Here is a 22,083-nt window from a genome sequence, read left to right as displayed (position 1 = left end):
GACACTAATAGTCACTCTCACTATACATAATGTGTCCAAAAATAGTATGTAGGTAGAGCAATGTGTGACATTGACTGTTATAATACATGAAAAATAGAATGTTAGTTTCAGTTAAGAAAATAGCAGCCAAAAAATATATCCAGAGTTTGGCTTTATTGGCTTGAACATGCCCATAAGGACTTAAAAAGTCATGGGCATTCAGAAGCTGTGTAGCTGAAGCAGCAGTATATCCTTCAGAGGTCAATTACATCTGTCCCATGGGCCTGTATTACAGGAGGTTAAAGGTATTACACAATGAAGACAACAGCTTGACTGAGTCTTTTTGCAGTTTTTATATATTGTAGTGCTTATTTATAAGTTAAATAACTGGGATGAATGGTTGAAGTTATGGTCAAATGTTAATTTCACAGAATTTTGTATAATTGAAAATATGGTTGCAGGAAGTGGTATGTAGTTTTTACAGAGACGTGGGTTTTTGGTGTCCATCTGTTGTCATATACATATATATGTACATTTGGAAAGGGTGTTTGTTTTTTGTAGTTGCTGGTTTGAAGTTGTAGCTGTATGCTTTGCCGCTCATGTATATATAAATAAGTGTTGGTTTGGATACATTGCTTATTGATAGTATGAATATAACATGTTCTTTTAATCACTTGATGTGGTGTAGTCTATTTGAAGAAATAATGGCATTTGGTCTATTTTGGGGAAAATTTGACTGTTTTACATTTTGAGGTAATGCTTGCTTGAAATATTTCTCATGAAACTGGTTGCTGATGAATAGTTCTGTCATGAAATATACCAAGTGCATTTAAAAAGGGACATATATATCTATGTATCTCTCTCTCTCTCTCTCTCTATATATATATATATACATATATATATATATATATATATATATATATATATATATAAATATGGCCACTATCAGTACACCGAATGCTCATATAAGCAAATGTTAGAATACTTAGCCTGGAAACACGAAAACCCAGAAGCTCTAATGGAATAGACCTTCATTCTGTGGGATCATGGTCTAGTGGGGATTGGGATTTTGAACTATTTCCCACTGAGGTGCAACCTTGTAGTTGGTATCTATCATTAGCAGGGGGAATTGGGGGTGCACCACATGGGGGCATGCAGGATGACTTGCTCCCCTGCAAAAAGCAGGTGTGTATGTTCTGTTTGTTCACTGTTTTGGGTTTTGAGTTTCCATGTTCACAGTTTAATGCTTTATTATGTGAGTGTTCAATGTTTTGATTAGGATACATATATCTATCATATATATATATATATATATATATATATATATATATATATATATATATATATATATTTATAGAGAGAGAGAGATAAAATGCTGTAGATGTGAGGTATTTAGTGCCATTGCAGAAGAAGCATTTCAAAGACAGTGACCAAAGACTGACTGAACCAATAAGCACCATACTAATAAATTGTTTTTACTTCATCTTATTTGGGATAACCAAGTCTGCCATTTTCATGAAAATGAGTTTCTATGAATGGCAGAAGTGGATGTTATGCAACTTAACTGACTATATTGATCACTGAAAAGGAGATATGATTAATTAATGTAAGTTTGACATCCACAGAGCAGACAAAATAAACAAGTGTATTTTAGCACTTTTGCGAGGCAACTTACAATCCTGCATTGCAGTATTATTACTGAACCTGTAACCAAGTCAGCTAATGGTGTAGGGAGAGGAACTGCAGTTGCATATGCCAGTTAAAACCCTACCTATGCTAAGAATAGCCCTTCTGTGCTGTTACACTGGGAGACTGTAGCCCACATCCCATAGACAAACTGCCAGTTTTACATCTTATTACTATTACTATACCCCTCTTTACAGCAACACTGCTGATATAATATGGCAGTTTGACTCATTTACTGTCACAAAGATGTCAAGGAACTCAAGGTAATTTTTGCACTCGCTTTGCCAGGAGACAGTGAGGGTTACATATGGATATGGATATGCCTCCCCCATCAGCAGAAGTTCAAAAGAAATGGTAATAACTAAAACTAGGTAAACAAGGGAGTAGTTTCACAGCAGCAGAACTGAGTTTCAGTGATTGCATAAATATGCATGTGTATAGGAGTCAGAAAGGCGGCTTCAGGGCTGGGCATTTTCTTGTTTAGACTGCCAGCACTGAGCACTGCAGATCCAAATAGACATGACCTGAAATTAAGCTGAAAGGGCTAGAACACATTCTTTGCCTAGAAAAGCATCTGCAGGGGCAGAAAAAGTTTTAAACAATATGCAGAAGCCCATGGGGGGAGGGGGGGACAGGCCACTGCAAAACTGGTAGGACTGATGACCATCTGCTGTAAACTGACACACATTGCATCTCCCAGGAATGACCCCTAAATCATATAGTCCATTACTGAAGTCAGTCATTGTGTTTATATTGTGGAACCAGTCACTGTGATAACATACTACTCCGATATTGTTGTTTCCTAGACCCTGCACGTACATAGAGAGAGATCAACCGCGTCTCTCTTCATTTCACCCAGGGTGATGCATCTAACAATGGTCAGATCATATGCAAATTTACATTATTTAAATAATCAGAAACATGTAAATATTATTCTTCCTCCCCAAAAAACTATTACTACATTTGTACAACTTTTTGTTTATAATAACCATAGATAAACACAAAACAATTATTAATGAGCACTTAATCCTACAATCATGCTATCAAATGTATCTCAGACAATTTTATTTTTACTCAGAAACAACATATGAACAAGCCATAATTCTAATGAACACAGTTGACTGTATAGCAAATATGGAGTGCATTTTGATGAATGAACCTATTTTTGGAAAGCTAAATACATTAGCTATTAAACTGTATCATACTGGAAATTAAACTAGACATAATGATTCTATTACTTTGAGTTTAGTAAATTACTGTCTTTCACCCTATATTGGGTTATATGTTTGAGCTGCATAAGGATTTGGAAAGTCTCCCTTGAAGACTTATTGTATTTGCTGCAAATGGAGACACTAGCAATGTTTATTTTTTTAATTATGTGAAAATATAGTTAAACCATCAAAATCCTACATAAGGTACGCCAAAGATTAATTCAGAAAACAAAAGATTAGGATGTAAAAGCTTACAGTTTACCTATGACAGTAGGTGTGGAGTGACTTTACTCTGAAATATCTCATGTTTTGAATGGTTTGCTCATATTCAATTGTTCGATATTGTACTTGGTAATATAGCTGCATCTATGTGTGTGTGTGTGTGTATATATATTTTGTGTTCACCAATGATGATGCACAAAGATGGTACAGCACTGGATGCTGTTATGGTCCCAAGTTTTTGAATTTATTAATGAGTTGCCGGGTACATACATTTCTGATAATCTTAGAAATTTTAATTTGTGTTATAGACACTTTATAGCTGACATCATAATGATATGGGACAGTAAAGCCACAGATTTAATAGTGCTTATTGAAAGTTTGAATGGAAATGCTGATTTACTTTTTTAAATGTACATGCATTTATGACGACTGTATACATTTTTTGGAACTTAAGATAACAAAAGTTGTAGTACTAACATGATTAAATGCAAAAGTGCATGGGAAATAAGTTACTAATACTCTTTTAATCTATGGCAATATGCATTCTACATAGTTTAAATCCAATATTGTTAGAAGCCAAAAACTCATGTTGGGAATTGTACAATGAATGAATCAGATTTCAATGACTGTTTAAAGAAGCAAGAAATAATCCTGTGTGTGTGTGTGTGTGTGTGTGTGTGTGTGTGTGTGTGTGTGTGTGTGTGTGTGTGTGTGTATATGTACCCTTCATATGATCGAATTTCTCTAAATTCGAAAGTTATAAACTCGAAACCAGAATCTCGAATTTAGAGAAACTCGAACATATGAAAGGGACAAAAAAAAAATTAACACCCTTCAAATGTTTTTGCAGGGGGTCTTTGCCCCCCTGCACCCCTCACACACCCCATACTTAAATATACCTACTCCGTGAAGGAAAGGGAAATCTCCCATTCTGCACTATACGCGTAAGCGCAAAACGGAAGATTTTCCATTCCTCCGCTATAGTGCGGTCACGGAACATTCACATTTAAACTGCTAGGGTACAGGGGGACCTGGACCCCTGCAATAAGGTAAGTTAACTTTTTATTTTTTTAACCCTAAGGCTCCCATTCACAATTTCGAGTGAATGGAAGTTCGAGATTCTGGTCTCAAGATTATGTATTTCGAGCTTCCATCCATTCGATCTTGTGAAGGGGAACTATATATATATATATATATATATATATATATATATATATATATATATATGGTAGAAAGAGACAGAGCTAAATCAAAGGAAAAAAAGAAATGTTCTTGAAAATAATACTGAAGAAGAACCACTAGATAGCAGCATAGCACAAGTTTTTCAAAGAAATTTGGGAAAGCAATGGAGAACATAATGACAAAGATGCTGAAGACATTTGTGATATGAAATTAGAATGAAATTTATGATATTAACATTTTCATTTGATTCTGAAGTGATCAATGACATTGTTAATAATAATAACTGGAAACTATTCTCTGTATTCCAGATGTTACTAAAACAGTAGAAGGAGACTACTATTTTCTAATAAAAGCTCTCAGAACTTAAAATATCTATGTGATAATGAAAAAAATAAAAAGAAGTGGTAGGCAAACATTGCTAAATGTGTGAAATGTAATCAATGTAGAAGCCCGCAGGTTACGTTACATACATTTTAGGTAATATTATGCATGTGGCTGATTACTTGGAGTGTGGAATGTGTTTGGACACATAGCAGGAGCATAGTGAATCTCTTTGAGTTATGAAATTATGTGTGTGTGTGTGTGTGTGTGTGTGTGTGTGTGTGTGTGTGTGTGTATATATATATATATATATATATATATATATATATATATATATATATATAGACCGAGGCAGGACAGCTCGAAAGTTAAAAAAACAGATTTTGTGAACATTATTATATAATTCAGAAACAAAATTAAAAAATTATGTTTTAAAGACCTGTAAAATGTTTGTCAGATATAAAAACATTGTGTTTAACTACGACTGAGTTCAGCGTAAGAGGATGTGACATAAAGAATGTATTAGATATTAAAGAACTAAGTTGGCAAGTGTACTTTAATTCTGCTATTTTTCCAACTTTGAATGATGTAATATATTTTAAATCTGTTTTGAATTCAAAACCATTAAATCACTGAATTTAATGTAAAAACTCCTTTATGCTAATGATAGGCTTGTTTTTATTGTGTTGATTAAATTTAATTGTTTAAATTGTGTGATTTTTAAATGCTGAGTCTACAAGTGTACTTATCTATAATGTCACTTCAGTCTGAAGAAATATTTGAAATATGTAAGATTAAAGCACTAAAACTGAAGTGAACAAACTACAGAGCTGTTTTTATTTCTGGCATTTAGTTGCTACTTTTATTAAGTAAGTAAATCAAATAAGAACTTAGATCTGCAAAAGAAGGCCATGCAGCAAGGCAAACAAATACTGAGCAAAAAGTCAACTAAAAAACAATACAAGGATTTTCTGGTGGAAACTATGATGTGATTTAAGTTAAATTAGAAGACTACAGAGAAACTTGTCTATGGCAGCTGTCTACATCCCTGTGCAACCACAACAAGGGAGTGGTAGGTATTCATAACATTATACAGAGCTTTACTTGTCCCGGTCATTTGAGGAATATAATTTACCAGGGTGTGGACAGATAAGTTATCTGGCAAAATTATGCACCTATTATATTGCTTGTTTGTCTTTTCGGCTTTTCCTGGTTAGGGGTCGCCACAGCAGAACTCCGGTTCGCTAATGATTGGCAGTAGATTTTTATGGTGCCGAGTTGCCAGCCCGACACCCAACCTTCAACGAAGGCATGGCCATTCATGCATGTCTTTCAAACGCCACTCAACCGCAGGGAGGAGATGCAGACTACACACAGAAGGCACTCCAGCCGAGAATCGAACAGGAGAACCTCTTGCTGTGAGGCAACAACGCTACCGCTGCACCACCGCGGCTCTTATCTAATACAATTCTGAAGCCATCTGTGCTAAGTGAAACACTTCCCAGTTATAACGGGATTGATTTCATGGTTACTTCAAGGAGTAGAAGTCCAATCCAGTAACATTGTTGAGCAGCTCAGACCAGCCCAGCCAAGTGAAGTACAAGGTCATGCAATGGCTCATAAATTAAAAAAAAATCAAAACCAGGAAATTAAACAGTTACTATTTAAACAAACTGTTATCAGACACGAGTTACTTCTGCTAAAATACAGAAGTTCTGCATTAAAAATCACTGAAGTAGTTACAGAAAAAAAAAAAAACAGGTTTGGAAGCTCAGTCTGGTAGGAGTGTTGCCCAGTTCAAACAGCCCACCCAAATGGAACACAAGGCTACACGGTAACTCATTAAAAAAATAACACAAATGAAGACAGGCAAGCAAGTAGCCAGTTGAAACTATTGCTATTTAACTAACTTGTAGTAACCAGACACAGACACCTAGAACTACAGCAATGGAAGTTCTGCAGTTTTAGTGGTTAATGAAATTAGTGGTTAATTTAATGAGCAAAAAATAGTAGAACAGTTGCTTCCCAAATGTAATGGAACTGATTTCAAGGTCAAGTCTAGGTATACAAGTCCAATCCTGTTGTGCAGCTCAACCCAGCCATGCCCTGCCCTAATGAAGCACAACGATGGACAATTGCTTACAATTTAAGGAAAACCTCAAAAACAAGTATCCTGTTGAACACAATTCTTATAATTTTCTCAGAGATTCATTCTGTCTGCTATATAAGGCAATACACAAAATGTTTCCAGTTCTACTCAAATGTCTGTGCCAAGGATAAACTAGCGAAGATGATAACACCAGATCAGGGAACTTAAAACAACAATACAAAAAAATAATGAAATATGATAACTGCGTTGCACATTGCCTTCAATGAGACTATACAATAGACTACTGCTTGCTATTAGGATAAGCAAGTCATTAACTTTTTTAAGAGAATTTATATATCTTGAAATGCAAAACACACTGATGATTGATACTGTCATTTTGAAAATCAACATAAAAAACACACACACCCACAAGCAGCAAAAGAAAAAAATAACAAAAGGAAACAAATGCGACAATTTCCTTTTGTGATCTTATCACTAAAATCTCTCCACACATTTTGGCATAATTTGTCTGAACAGTGGTAGTGCTAAGGAAAGGTTTTTCCCTCAGGGATAGAGTTAGCATGCATAAGTAAGGTGGTGCGCGGGACCTGTACAAAATATTTGGATACATACCAATACACTTTCACAGCACTAAATATGTCCTGTCATTTATCCTTTGTTCTAACCCAAACCTGCATACACTCACACAAACATTCCCACATTGTAATGCTGAAACTTTCAGTATAGCTGAAAGTTTCTGCATTATTATCCCAAATCCAGACTTACCTTACCCACAAGCATGTAATTTTTTGCTCATCTGATAACTTCAAGCAGAAGACTGAACTGCATTTCAGCATCATTTACTCTGTCGAGCAGCTGATATGACACAGTGAATGACACTCATATGCGCACACACACACACACACACACACACACACACACACACACACACACACACACACACACACACACACACCATGAGTCATAAAGTTGGAAAAGTTACTGTTATCCATGACTGCGGAGAGTGAGCTAAATGGTAGCAGCTTGGATGAAGGAGCTGGGCTGGGGATAATTGACTGTTTGTAGGGGTGCATCACATTAGTAACAGCAGTTGCATTTCCCAGCTGTAAAGTGGCCTGCATATGACAGGCATGATTTCAGTAAAGCACATCTGTATCTGTCTTCCCTAGGTTTATATGAGCTGCAGTTACAACATCTCATGTGAGTGATGGTGATGACGATGTGCACATGGCACAACTGGATGACATAGCAGTACTCTAAACAATACTAACACTGGAAGGCTCACACACACATCACTTGCATACAATGTGATGTTGGAGGGATGGGATGGACTTCTGGCTTCATTAGGGTATAACAGAAAGCATTCTGTAACTATAAGCCCCAACCAGGCTGCACAGGATACAGCACCACAGATGGCACCTGTTAGCCACATCATCTCTGACATTGGCATACACCGTAGGAAAGAGGTATGTTATTAGGCTCACTGCCATGTCTCAAGCTCTTTCCTCAACCTGGGCATAACACTTGATATCAATAAGTAGAGTTGTAAACACACAAACATGCACATGGCATACACACACACACTCACACCAAGGAAGAGATGGTTAGTGTGGTATATGACATGTATGATAATGATTTGCAAAACCTGCATGGCCAGTGGGATTAACTGTACTGCCTGGACAGTGACATACAATATAAAGATACGAGCAGACATTGCTTCTCATGTCATTGGTGGCCCACATAGCATCTGTGGATGCATTCATGAGGCATATGGTACCTGCCACAATTCTGTCTCAGAGGGCTATGCCAGCTATGACCGTGGAAATTATCAGTGACAACTGGGATTGTCACAGGCCATCCATACACAGATGAAGCATACCATTCCATGGATCAAATCTCTGTTGTACCTGGTCACAGGGACACATCTGGATATGCCTGGTCTCATTGTCATGGCTAAAGACACTTCTCAGTCTTCACCTATGAGACACCCCAGCAGTCCATTCACTCCTGATCATGCAATTCTACACTGCTTCTCATTCCAGTTGACCAACAGATGACCATTTCTGTCAGCGGACATTTCTAGGTCATGTGCACTATATACCTCTTGGTTTCCAACATGGGGAAACACATTGGTATTTGAGTACCTGCTGCTGAATTGCTGCACTTTCACTCCACAGACTGCATGAAGCCCCAGTACAACAGGCCAATACAAAACCAAATGGTCAGGGGTCGTTTCATGAAAGTTCTATTCTGCCACTGTTGAATGTGATCCCTCAGTCACTCCAAGCTGTTATCCACATGAGTAGCTACCATATCTACCTCTCATGACCGTTGACCATATGACTGCATTGCTGTCTCCTGTTACTGTGCCCTGCTCCCCTATAACCTGTGTGGATTAAGTTATGTTTAATGCACAGTGGGGCCAGTCAGTATGCTGTATTGCTTAGCCTGGGTGTGATAATGCATGCATCAGTTTTATTATGTGTAGTCTGTATCATGACCCATAACTGTGAAGAAGATGACACCTCTTTGTCAGTGCTGCAATGTGTTGTGCTCATCTCTGCTTTGCCTAGGATGCCACTGAGGACTGTGCATCCAGCTCCACCTCTGCTATTATGATAGAACTCGCAAGCAGAATGGTTATATTCCTGTGCTGCTGCAACATGACACTCACTGTGAATATCTGACTGCAGATTTCAAGTGTATCCAAGGAGTGGAACCATCCTTTTAAGAGTCTAATTACATTTTCAACAATGTTCTGTGTCTGTGAATGTGCAGTGTTATAAACCATCTCAGCCATAGTCTAGGGGGTATCAGATGGGGGTCATCATCCTAGTTTCCCTCTCCTATCCAGCATTGTCTATAGCACACAACAGTGTTTGCCATTATTCCCATTATATGAGGCCTGCTGCCTGTGTGAATGGGAACAAAAAATACTGGCCTATATAGCTGTTAATGTGTGAACCTGCCATTTAGGCCATTTGGTAACTCACCACACAAGACCTGTTTGTATATCATACATGTGCTAGATATGGGAATCATGAGTACAGCGTGGGTGATATGGACACCTTGTGCATTACATGGACATAGTATATATGACTCCTTGTGCATTACAGACACACTGTGTATGACTCTTTCTACATTACACTCCACCTGGCAGATGGTGCGTGGAAGCAGTTCTGATTGATTTACTAGGCACCATATGAAGCATGAAGGGCCTTGATGGTGATGGGTGACTAATCAATGGCTCACAGGACTGCAAGGAAGTGGGCTACAATGTACAATGCTGCCATAGGGTTAGTTCTCTTCTCTATTGTCCGTTGAAACCAGATATGCTCCTCTATATGCTAGAGCATTATGTAGAGGTGTTGGTCTAGGATCTGTAAGGCTGATGACTGTGAAATTACCAGCACAGCACCTGTTGGATGTTGAAAGGTTCCTGTAGCAAGGATAGTCAATGCACATCCATTCATGTCCACAAGGATGGGCAGTCCACACACATCCACCTTGGTTCCCTGTGTGGGCCCCAATCTACTAACTGCCATATAGTCTCTGTATCCACAGGGTAATGGTCATCAATGACCTGGTCATGGACAAGATGGCATGTTAGGCATTGGTGATCCTATCTGCACCATCAAGAAGGATTGTTAAAAAATGTCACAGACACTCATCAGAAGTGGCCACTGATGTGTTTTCAGCTATACCTGCTACTATCATGAACATAGTTTTGCAATTCTAGGTCTTGTGCACCAAAAATTCCCATAGTTCAGAATGGATGAATGTTATGATGCTTTTTACCAACTTTGTAGGTCTCTCAATCACTCTGCTACATTTCATTTCTTCACTTGCATATGTGATTAGACTTATTTGCATGTGTACCAACTTTTGTATGGCACCATGCAGCTGTTTGCATACTGTGCTACATATCTTGTAGTGCAGCTGTGCTACGTGTGCATCTGAATTGCCTCTTTCCTGTGCATTGCCACACTTCATACTATTTTAGTAATGTCATGTGCTAAATGTTCCTGAATACTCCCTTTTATGACAAAAAACATAATGGAAATATATCACGGCAAACTGATTTTCCTTCTCTCCTTTCAGAGAAGACTTGGGATACAAAAGTAATGAGTAATGCATACTATTATCCAGCTACAGAAACCACTCCAAAGTTTGCATTATAGTGCATTTGGAAGGAAATGTCCACTAAGATTATTATGTTTCTTTAATGTTTTGAGTTGTAGATTAATAATATACCATGGTCCGACTTGTAGATGATGTTTTTCTCTGATAATTTAATTTCTGCATTTAGCAGATTGGGGTGAGCCATGTTTCTTTAAAATCTTCAGTGGCCTCTGCAGCTCAGGTATGCATGATTCATAAAAGCCAAAAGTAGGTCAGTACTTCAGTTTGCATTCACCTGATTTTTTAGTGAATATAATATGGGAATTTTAAGTTATATTTGCTTTATTTTGAGCTGTGCATTTTTGTTCACATGTTGTCAGGTCAGTCAAGACTGAAAAATGGGGGGTGGGGAAATACTATGCACCTTAATAAACTGTGGACAAAACAGAGTAAAAAGATAAATAAATAAAAACTAAAACTGTTTAATTCCACCTCTTCTGATACTCTATTTTTGTGCAGCTTATTTCTGCTTGAAGAGTTCTTCTACTTATCCAGTCTAGACTTCGGATCCTAACATTTCACAGACTAGTGGCTGGCACTATGCTTGATCTGTTGTGAAGCCACAAATGGTGACGTGGCTCATCTACCAGGTTTGTTTGATGTCCTCAGTATTGAAATCTAAAGGTATAATTTCAACCTGGTTGTTGTACAGCTGCTTTAGGCATAATGTGTGAAGAATGATGCAAGTTGATCTAATATAGATGTGTTTGGTTTTCTTGACTAGTGTCAGAATCACTTCATTATTTTCTTATTTATTAACCACTTGGGTGAAATGGCTCTTCTTGGGCCCATCTCAATCATAACCTAGACCATAAGGGCAAGGACAAATTAACATACACTTGCAGATAGTTTAGTGTAGCCTGTCAGCTAGCATGATTTGGGGATGTAGGAGAAAAACAGAGCACCCAGATAAGAACAAGTAAAACTTTACACACAGTTACATAAGGTCAGGAGTGAACCCCAGAACCTAGAGCTGTGAAACATGGATGTTAGAAATGAGCCATCATGCTGTATACTAAGTTAAAAGTAAAGCTTTCGTTGACAATCTATGATGTTCTCTTGATACTTAGGCACCTGTGTTTTTATTTATTTATTTTGGATTTTGCCCAGCAACGATCAACATGGAGATAAATTAAGAATCCAAAAGCAAGTCTGCTCTCCCTTTTTACTTATTATTTCTCAACATGTTTCTGTACTCCGAAGTTACACATCTGAAATTACTTTCAGACTAAGAATGGAAGTGCTTTCCCCCACACTTTTCAAATTCCTCAGTATTTACCAGTTTTGAGGGCAAAATAATGGGGTGCCACGAATTCCCGAGTGACTCCTTTAATTCCTGATTTTTTTTTTAGATTATTTTATTTTTATTTTTTTTATATTACCACTTTAAATTCATGGCTGACTTCACCATGCATCACCAGCCTACAGGGGTGTGCATGATGACATCAGCTACTGCCTGTCGGACTCGGTCAGATATTTATTTTGAACTATTTGGAGGGAAATAGGGAATATAACAGCAAAGGTGGCAGATGTGCATAATTTTTCAGAGTCCACCCACATGTCCCTGCATCCAGGTAAGAAAAAAGAATAGAACTGTTTAGTCGCTGGAAGGCCATTCAAGCAAGCGTCTGCTTAGTATAGGTTTTATCCTTTTCAGTCAATTTACTTTGCAAGTCCATTTTTGCTCTTTTCTGTGCTGTAAGTCCATTCTGGGCCAAAGAGGTGTGTGTGTGTGTGTGTGTGTGTGTGTGTGTGTGTGTGTGTGTGTGTGTGTGTGTGTGTGTGTGTGTGTGTGTGTGTGTCTGAGCCTCCAGGTAAGAAAAAAGAATAGAACTGTTTAGTCACTGTAAGTCCATTCAAGCAAGCGTCTGCTTCGGCCTATTAACTGTGTAAGTCTGTGCTCTTTTATCTGCTGTAAGTGTTCAGCTATCTGCTTAGTATAGTTTTTCTGCCAATTAACTGTGCAAATCCATGCTCTTTTATCTGCTGTAAATCCGTTCTGGGCCAAACATTCAAGCAAGCTTCTGCTTCGGCCGATTAACTGTGTAAGTCTGTGCTCTTTTATCTGCTGTAAGTCTATTCTGGGCCAAAGAGGTAGGTGTGTGTGTGTGCTTAGTATAGCTTTTCAGACAATTAACTGTGCAAGTACGTGTTCCTTTTATCTGCTGTAAGTAATGGCCAAAGAGATGTGTGTACTTAGTATAGCTTTTCTGCAGTCCATCTAGCAAATTAGTGAGAACTGAATTCACTAAATAATGATAGCCATTTAAGTTTTAGTCTTTCTATCTTTCAGGAAATGGATGGTAACACAAAACATGTTATTCTAGCAACCTTTCTAAGATTATACAAGCAATGTTTAAAATGTGTCCCAGGTATTGGGCCTTTCTCCCCCCCCCCCAATAAATGTTTGACTTTTTCTGGATATCTTGTGCTGCATAATTCTACAGGGGAGAGAAGTTCAGTGCTGCTTATGTCAAGTTTGTTTGCATTGTTAGTAGCACAAGAGGTAGAATACTTGCTTTTGATGCAGAAGGCTGTGGGTTCTACTACCACACTGTGTAGCTGGATTGCTGATACTGTACTGTGTTGCACTTTTAAAGTGGGTGGATGTTGCAGTCTTGAGAATGCTCTCTTTGGCGGAGATTCCTAGTAGTTATGAACCTATCAGTTTGTCATACATTCCCTATTGCAATATTACTAGCTTATTTTTTTAATGTAACATAGGCAATTTATTCCTCAAGGGCAACAGGCACTTTATTTGTAGATGAAACAAAGAAATATAAAGTTTTTTGCTAGCAGCAACCTCTTCATTAGTTACAGATCTCTCGAATGTGGAATTATTTAGATGACTTTTATGTCTGCAGAGATTGTGCATATTTACTGATACTGGTGTATTGTAGAAGTTGAGTAGACTTTTATGATGGAAACGTTCTGAACTGGGCAGTTTTGTCATTATTGGTTCATACATTTTGTTTCATTGCTTACTGGAAAAATGTGTAGACCAAACCAACACCAATGACTAAAGGTCTAACTGTGTCAAATAAATGTATAAAGAAAAACATAAAAGATAAAGAAAACAACAAAGCACAGTACAATCACCACGGCAAGCAGCATAAAAATTCAAGGAGACTAAATAAGACTGTATTTAATAAAAATCAGGATAAGTGCTTTCACATAAAAATGCTTCATCAGATCCTCAGTATACACAAATCGATAAGTACATTTAAAAAGAAATTACCATATCAATCAGCGGGCCAATTAGTGATGTAATGGCCTCAATTTCAATGCTGGCTTTAAAGGAACATTGTAATTTAAGCCTGGTGTTCTATGTGCCTGTAATGTGGCAATCCACCTCATCTCCACACATTCTGTTCTGTTGACTATGTCCCCACCTCTGGCAGACTCTGGTATTACCTCTATCACAGTGAACTTAAAAGGAATGTCTACTCTGATCTTTTAAACATGTTAAAGATCACAGTGGACATCACTACTTGGCCTAGCTGTTTGAAAGGGTAATTTCTTTTGAATGTGCTTTTTAAATGTACTTGTTGGTTTGTGTATACTGAGGATCTGGGGAAGCATTTTTATGTGAAAGCACTTATCCTGGTTTTTATTAAATATAGTCTTATTTAGTCTCCTTGAATTTTTATGCTGTTTGCTGTGGTGGTTGTACTGTGCTTTGTTATTTTCTTACTGGAAAAATGTTCAAAACAATAAATTTAAAATGTGCTCTAACAAGTGTGCTGTATTATGCAAGGAATATAATTTAATGCACTCCGGAAGGTGTATCAAAGAACACATGTATGTTTCATGTGCAATGGGTCTATGATTTGAAAACAGCCCAAAAGTAATCTTTATCTGTCACTGGCCAGATGCATTTTCTTTGAATGTGGGTTTCAATCCTGTTTCAATGAATGTGAGTTTACTTTCAAGGGCAGATAAGTTTTAATGCTAAGTCTATTTTCATTGTGAAACTGTATTGCTTTGTTTAGCAGATGTCTATTAGTGTTTGCCCTGTAAAATGTAAAATAAAAGTTTTAAATGAAATCCAAATAAGCATTGTAGAAGTAAAGCAGTATGCACATTACAGTGTTTATGGTAAATGGGGTGAAATAGCCAAGTAATGTGACATTGGAATGGCTGTGGGGGCTGTGTTATAGGGGGTCCACTTGATCATGATTTTGTGAGGGGAAAGGGTGGCAAACTCACACAGCACAAAATCAAGCTATGCCACTGATCAGTAGGCCATGGAGAATGACTTTTGGAGGTCCTAGGAAACTATAATAGTCTTTTGCTAAGATTAGAATATTGCCTACCATTAAATGCCCTAATTTTTACCACAACACCCACATACTGCAAGTCACCAAAAACAAAATCCTAAGATTCATAATCTTCTCCCTTCCCATTGAACATCATTGCTACACATTTTTAAAAATATGGTTGCCATTTACTACAGGGCCTGGGGCCATATTTTGGTTGTTTGTTCTTCAGTTTGCATTTGAAAGTTTGTATCCCACAATTCCACCAGAGTGGGCGTTGTTACATAATTATGTACGCAAATGTTATGTTAATCAGCATACAGATTTGTACTTATTTTTCATGGGCCTTTGTCCAAATTTTTGATGTTTCCAGGTTGATAGGTATGCCTTGGCCCAAGATGTGTTTCTTTGAGAATCCAAGAGATACTCCCTTTGTCATGTAATGTGACCACCCATCAGCAGTGGACACTAGTTTCTCTTCTTATGGACATTTCATTGATTACAGATAACTATGGTTTGTTAAGCTATTAGTTTATATTATATACTGAATCTACAAACAAAATTTAAGAACATGTAAAGGATTTTGAAAGAGGCAAACCATTAATTTCAAGAAAATAACAGGACAGTGTTGTAACAATCTGTAGTGAAACAATGTTATACATGTATATATTTGTTTATTTATTATTGTGTTTTTGAGCATAGAATCCCCCTTTTTCTCTAAATATATTATTATGGAAACATGGCTAAAGGGTCATATAAAACAATGAATTTTACCTCAAAAGATATTTATATCCCAACATGCTAGATCACATAAAAGGGCAGGAGGCATTGCAATTCTACCTGTGTACCACCAGATATAATTTAAGCTACTAAGCCTCTACAAACCCCTGATAAACCTGTAAATATACTAGGAGATGTGGTTAATTGCATTATTTACGACTATGCCTCCTATGTATTTTGTGCAGCAGCCAGTTTAGATCAGAACACCATCACATAAGATAACACAATATTTACATACATAGACTAGCCCATATAATCACTTTACCAACAAGTTTAGACAAAACCACTAAGAGATCTAACATAGCAAACTGGATTCTACTATCAAAACCAAAACACTTTAGCTGTACTTATATCTTGGCAGACTCTATTATTGACCATCATCTCATCTTTATTATTTGGAATCAAACAAAGCCCAGTGGATGTCATAGATATGTCTTAATGCATCATTTAAAAATAAAGAAATGTAGACCACTCTAGGCAACTTATCCAACAGACAGAATACAAATTCATAGACAACCCCAAACATAGTTTAATTCTATTACAATTAAAAGTATACTAGAAAGTTTAACACCACTAAAATATATTGCACTGAAAACTACTTCATAACTATTGATGAACTCTGAATTAAACCACTTGCTGAGACAAATCATAGGAAAAATATACAAAGACTAACTCCAAAACAGACCTAGGATGCTAAAAATACTTAAGATGTAAATGCACCATCAAAACTGCAGGAAAGTTACTATAGGCCACTCCTTCAAGGTCATCTTCCAAATTATTTTGGAATGTAATGAACAAACTACTCAGGCCATAGCCTCACACCCTCACCAGTGCCATATTCCACAGCAAGGAAACTGCATATTACTACAAAACTCCTTTAAACATGTAGCACCATTTATGTTCAGTACCCCATCATCACCAAGCATAATTTTCCAGAAGGTTAGTGGTAATATCCCGACAGTTTTCAAAATGATGTTGTACTATTCCACAGAAGTGGGATGTCACTTCAACCTAGCAGCTATTGACCCATTGCCATACTAAACACATCTTAAAAACCCTAGAGTGAATAATTTGTCCACAACTTTCTACAGTTTAAACAACTACGATCTCTTTATCGATTCACGAATGGCATATAGTAAATATAGTCTTACTGGTGCAAATGACTACATCAGAGAAAAAGTTAATGTAGTAGGAGTAGTAATTTTCTTAGGTGTATCAAAAATGGACACTGCTCACTATGTTGGCCATAAGAGTCTCAGAGATTTAGGCATTGATTAGCACAGCAGAAAATTATTCCAAAACTGTCTAGAAGACAGAAAATATTAAGTTAAATGGGGTTAAGCTACATCAAGTGAGTTTATGCTTAGCAGCAGTATTCAGGATCACTACAAGTCTATGAGTAGCAGCTCTCCAAGTTCCAAATAAGTAAAGTGATTGAGCTGAAAACCCTGATTCAGTGAAATGTTTTGGGTTATGCAGGCCACTCACCACCCATCACATGGGGGAGAGGTGCAGGAAAGCTTGCCTCATGAAAACAAATTCTTTCTGGTTCACTGAATGTGGAATTTGGTGAAACCATTGTATAAATTTAGCATTCAGGTATTTGTATTTTAACGAATCATCATGAATTCAGACATTACATAATGTTCCATTTTACGCCTTCTGGTATTTAGTCAGTATGTTGGTCCCTATGTCAGACCCCAGTCTCCTATTGAATGTAGCAAAGACACTGCTTTGCTCAGCTGGGCACTATACCTCAATACTCCTCAGCTGAAAAACAATTTAAAAACAATTATTAATTCTAGAAAAAATGGCCACAACACTCAATGAATGTCATATGTAACCAAAAGTAGGTCCATTCTATTTTGTACCAGTCATTACAAAAATATGCACACCCTTAAGCTGGAAATCATTCTTAAGAAGTCCTGTGCACTTTAAGGATGAATGCGCTAAATCAATAAATATTAACTATATTCCTGTTTCTGCTGGTTTGGTGTTATTCAGTCATTTATTTTAATCAAAACTGCAACAAACAGCATAATATACCATATAAATAAAATTAAGTATTAACGTTCCGCTCTTGATGTTTCATTCTCTTTTCAACAACTGCTCTCATCTATTTTACAGATACAAAATCTGTTGCAACATATCTTGGTACTCTGCCAGCAAAACTAACACAGACACTACACAAGTCAGTGAATCCTTTCATCAGTTGTCTTAAAAATGCTCTCCCCTGTACACTTGTATAAAACCCATGCTGGCTATCAGTTGAAAACAGACTAAGCTACTTTCTACTGTGCAATATTCTTAATTTTCTAAATCCAATTCCTAAACACTCCTCACCTCAACTTGTATCACTCTGTCACCCTACCTGTACTCTGTAATCATCAAACAAATTCATCCTCAAACCCCCTTTTCCCATTATCTACATGGTGCCAGGGTTTCATGTCACTTATCACCATTACTCCCTATTCACTGACACTCTCTTACCTTTAACACTCATGCCTGATTGTCGCAGGTCTTCTCTCACACAATCCATCCACCTCTTTGCTGGACACCCTTCTTCTTCACCAGATTGTCTTCCACTTTTCTGCACATGCTCAAACCACCATAATCTGTTCTCTTTGACCTTTTCTGCAGTTGGAGCTACTGTTGCACTCATGCTTTTATGTCCTCATTTCTTCATCTGTCTCACAATGTGTATCCTACCACCTTTCTCAGGTACGTTATTTCCATCACCTGTAGCTTCTTCAACTGATCTGCCTTTACTGCTCAGGTTTCTGTACCATATAGTAGTACTGGTCGCACCTCTGTCTTGTACACCTTATTTTTTAACTTCTCTGGCATTCTTTTGTCTTATGCTATCCCTGATACTCTGTGCCAGTTGGGTGCAGGCCCTCTTATTCTGTCTTTGACCTCCTCATTCAAACTTCCTTGCTCCTCACCCACCGCTCAAAGATACTTGAGGCTGTTAGCCTGTTCCACTACTTTTCCTTCTATCTCCGTTCTCAACTTCTTCTGATTTCCTCCCATTTGCTGCCATTACAACTGTCTTATCTGTACTCACTCCCATGTGCCTTCAGTTTTGCATTCCGTTCCTCAACCCTTTGCTGAAGTTCTTGCTCAGAGTCTGCCTATAATGCCACATTGTGTGCATACAGCAACTTTCTTGATTTGTCCTCTCCGAGCTGTTTGCTAATGTAGTCCACCACTAGTATGAACAGCAGTGGGCTTGCAATTGTACCCTGATGCACGCCCACACCCACTGGGAACCCCTCTTTAAGACCAAACCCTATTCATACTTAAGTCACCAGGTCCTTGTACATGGCTTGCACTAGCTCTACCAATGTTTCTGGGATTATGAACCACTGCAGGACTGCCAAAATCAGCTTTCTTGGGACCTTGTCATTATGGCTTCACCAGGTCTAAAAATGTCCAGTTGGACTCTTTCCTCATTTTTAGTTTCTTCTCAAGTACTGTCTCACTGCAAACATCAGTTTGGTTGTGCTGTATCTTGATCTGAATCCAAACTCCTCATTTTCCCATCTTGCTTTCCACTGCTCTGTGTATTCATTTATCAATTACCCCCTCCAGAACTTTCATGCAGTGGGATAGGAGTTTGATACCTCTATACTGTCCACAGTTGTGAATGTCCCCTTTGTTCTTGTACACTGGCACTTGTATTCTTATTCTCCAGTCATCTGGGATATGCCTTTCTCTCCACACTGCTATTAGTACCATTAGGAGCCATTTCTCCCCTATCTCACCCAGCATCTTTATCATATCTGCTGTGACCTCATCTGAGCCTGCTGCTTTCCCTGACTTCATTTTTCTTAGTGCTTTTCTTACTTCCTCTATGGTGGGCTCCTCCTCTTCTCTCAACTTAGGCTGTCTCTGGGGTCGTACAGCTTTTGTGGGATTTTCTTCATTCGGACGTTGCTGGAAGCACTCCTATCTGCCTTTGATGTCCTGTCTACTGGTGAGCAGGGTTGTTGCTGGCATCCCTTATGAAGGGTGTCTGACAATCTTCTCTATCCTTCCATCTTTGCCTTGCAGCCTGATAGAGTTTTTTTTGTGCCACCCACTGGGTCACTTTCCAGAAGCTGGCAGAGTGCCTCTGATGCCTTGTTCTTTGTTATTACTACTAATGCCTTAGACTCTTTCTTAGCCAACCAGTACCTAGCCTTGTCTATCCTTTCTATCTCTCACTTTTTTCCAGCAGTCCTTCTTTCTTTTGATGACTTCCTGGACTACTGCATTCCACCACCAGCTTTCTTTGTGTAACTTATTTCCATACCTGGCTTGACCGTATATCTGTTCTCTAGCCCGTATAAACAAACCAGCAAGGCTTGCTCTATGAAGGTCATGTTACCTGTAATTGCTGACCAAAACAATAGTTGCACGTCTTATCTGTTAATAATTTGGTAATTGCTATGCAAGACCTAGCCCTATCTCTCAGCAAATAATTGTTTTATAAACAAAATTTGCATTTTGCATAACAATGCATAATATCTCTTGGAGCATGCAAGTCTTCCATCAGTGAGTTATAATGCAATGACATTTTACTATAACTGTTGTGTTGTGGAAAATGAGTATACACATAACATCTTCCCCCATTCTTCTTCCAGTTTAATAATCATTGTTGTTCTACTACATATTCAATATATGCTTTGTCTTATCCCTCTAAACTTGAAAGATAAACAGTAAAGCAGTAGGCAAAGGCCATTACTAAATGTATGCACTCAACCGTATATTTCTATTTTCCAAAATACCTTACTTAACTGCATCTGCTTTAACTGATATCTCAGCAGTAGTATGTATAATGCTGGCAATGACTGGCAAGTCAAACTTAGTTGTAAATATTTCTAATCTCATTACAAAATGGAAACATTTTTCATTAGTTGTAATTATTTTAATTGATTGTGTTCCTTTTTGAGTGCATTACTTGTTTGGTCCTGTTATCATTCGTTTTTTGTTATACATTTACTGATGTACCTGATCTTGGCTTCTCAGGCCTCACCTGAAAATGGGCCAAAATACAGTAGAAATTCCAGCAATCAAAACATAATTAGATAAAATGTAATACCTTAAGTGTTTAAAGATTATAGAGCCAAAAAGCATTACAGAATAGTTTGTGCTTATTCACAATTGTCACTGCTGTCAAAAAGAAAAAAAGTAGAATGTCTAGTCAGTTTAAAAACAACATTGGCATTGTAAAATGCACTTCATGTTTTTCAGGAAAAGTGCTTGTTCATTAAATTACATAAGGTAAGCAAAATTATACATTAATCTCAAGCATGTTTCCACAAAGTACTACTGTCTTAAAAATGGAAAACAAAACGAATAAACCAAAGCCTATGGGAGCGCTTATTAATTATATACACTTTTGTCTAGTTTAACCAAGTTACATGCTTGGTATGTTTGTAGAATGTAAGGCTAAAATAAACAATGTAAGAGATGGCCCAAAATGCAACACTGGCTTAAATCCGGAATCTTGCCATAACCAGGCTATGAAATCAAACCTTACTGGTGAGACTGAAATATTAACAATTATTTGTGAGGTTAACCTAGATATGCTCACATTTAAGGGCCTCTTATTGGTCAGCCATGGAGATTCCACACAAAAGTCAATCAGGCTGAAAAGTAAGCTGGAGAGGCAAGCACTGAGTCAGCAATACTGCCTGCTATACCACATTTGTTAAAATGTCTTTAGATGTTGTTTAACTTATCATATGGAGTCGAATCTGGAATTGCCATGGAAGAAACTGTATTTAATATATATTGTACATCAACATATAACTAATCTAACACAACAGTAACTGTTAGATTGAATACAAAATCATGGAAATGAATCTTATCTTACAAAAATGTGCAGATTCAAACAATTATTTGCATGGTATAAAGTAAGGACAGATTTTGTTCATCAATTCCTGACTGCATACCTCTCAACTGTCCCTGATTTCCAGGGATGTCCCTGATTTAGACTCCAAAATGTAGCTCTGTCCCTCTTAAACCCCCTAAAACTGCTGACTATTGGAGGAAAGGGGGTGAATTATACTCAGTAAATAATGGCAGTAAGTAAGAGGTGTAGATTTCTTTTATTTTACAAAATGTATAGTAATTAACATGTTTTTATTCTGCCAAGGTGTCA

The sequence above is a fragment of the Protopterus annectens genome, chromosome 1.part0 (genome assembly GCF_019279795.1).
Source record: "Protopterus annectens isolate FY-2018-M chromosome 1.part0, PAN1.0, whole genome shotgun sequence".
NCBI lineage: Eukaryota > Metazoa > Chordata > Ceratodontiformes > Protopteridae > Protopterus > Protopterus annectens.
The sequence above is the reverse complement of the archived record's forward strand: the minus strand, read 5'-3'. Positions refer to the sequence as shown.